Source organism: Chrysochloris asiatica, unplaced genomic scaffold, assembly GCF_000296735.1.
Source record: "Chrysochloris asiatica unplaced genomic scaffold, ChrAsi1.0 scaffold00120, whole genome shotgun sequence".
Taxonomy (NCBI): Eukaryota; Metazoa; Chordata; class Mammalia; order Afrosoricida; family Chrysochloridae; genus Chrysochloris; species Chrysochloris asiatica.
Genome location: NW_006408638.1, coordinates 7,851,388 through 7,853,049, shown reverse-complemented (window position 1 = coordinate 7,853,049; position 1,662 = coordinate 7,851,388).

Here is a 1,662-nt window from a genome sequence, read left to right as displayed (position 1 = left end):
ATAGATGAGTGAATGCCTCCTGTGCTGCCTCACTTTCTTGAGAGATTTCAATTTTTATTCCATCATTTTCTGGTGCCTTGTTCTTTTCAATTCCTCCAAATGCTGTACAGGGTCGCTATGGGTTGGAACCGACTCGACGGCACTTAACAACAACAACAACAACAATGCACCTTGGACTTTTTCCTTCATTATCATTGGCTCTTGATCATATGCTACCTCTTGAAACAGTTGAATATCAACCATTTTCTTTTAGTACAGTGACTCTATGTATTCCTTCCATCTTCTTTTGATGCTTTCTACATCATTCAATAATTTGCTCAGAGAATTCGTCAGTAATGAAAGTCAAGGCTTGATTTTTTCGTCAGTTCACCCAGCTTGAGAAATGCTGAGCGTGTTCTTCCTTTCTGGTTTTCTGATTCCAGATCTTTGCACATTTTGTTGTAATATTTGACTTTATCTTCTCAAGCTGACCTCTGAAATTTTCTGTTCATTTCTTGTACCTCCTCATTTCTTCCATTTGCTTTAGTATCTTTACACTGGAGAGCAAGTTTCAGTGTCTCTTGTGACATCCTTTTTGACCTTTTCCTTCTTTCTTGTCTTCTTAATGACATTTTGCTTTCTTCCTTTAGGATGTTCTTGATGTCATCCCACAACTCTTCTGGTCTTCAGTCTTTAGTGTTTAATGTATCAAATCCGTTCTTCAGATGACGTCTAAATTCTGCTGGGATATATTCAAGGTCATATTTTGGATCTTGTGGACTTTTTTCCATTTTCTTCATCTTCAGTTTAAATTTGCATATGAGCAACTGATGGTCTGTTCCACAATCTGCCTCTGGTCTTGTTTTGACTGATGATATGGAGCTTTTCCATCATATCTTTCTCCAGATGCAGTCAATTTTTTTTTTTTTCTATGTATTCCATCTGGTGAGGTCCCTATGTCTCTGATGTTATCTAAAGAAGGTATTTGAAATGAAGAAATCATTGATTTTGTAGAATTCTCTCATGCTTGCTCCAGCATCATTTCTATCACCAAGGCCATATTTTCCAGTTACAAATCAGGCTGCTTATCTCAAGGTCAGCAGTTCGAAACTACCAGCTCTTCTGCGGGAGAAAGATGAGGGTTTCTGCTCTAGTAAAGATTTATAGCTTCAGAAACCTTGTGCAGGGTCACTATGAGTTGGAACCAACTCCACGGTACTTAACAACAACAACAACAACAATCCTTTTTCTTTGCTCCCAAACTTTGTATTCCAATCACCAGTAATGATCAATACATCTTGATTGCATGTTTGATCAATTTCAGATTGAAGAAGATGGTAGAATTATTCTATGTCATCCTCACTGGCTTTAGTGGTTGGTGCGTAAATTTGAATAATAGTGGTATTAACTGGGCTTCCCTGTAGTCACATGGATATTATCCTATCACAGACAACATTACCTCATGACTGATCTGGATATGTTCTTTTTGACAATGAATGCAACATCATTCTTCTTCAATTTGCCATTCCCAGCATATTAAACCAGGTGGTTGCCAGATTCAAAATTGCCAATACCAATCCACTTCAGCTCATTAATACCTAAGATATTGATTTTTATGCATTCCATTTCATTTTTAACCAATCGGGCTGCGAACCGTAAGGTCAGCGGTTCGAAACTACCAGC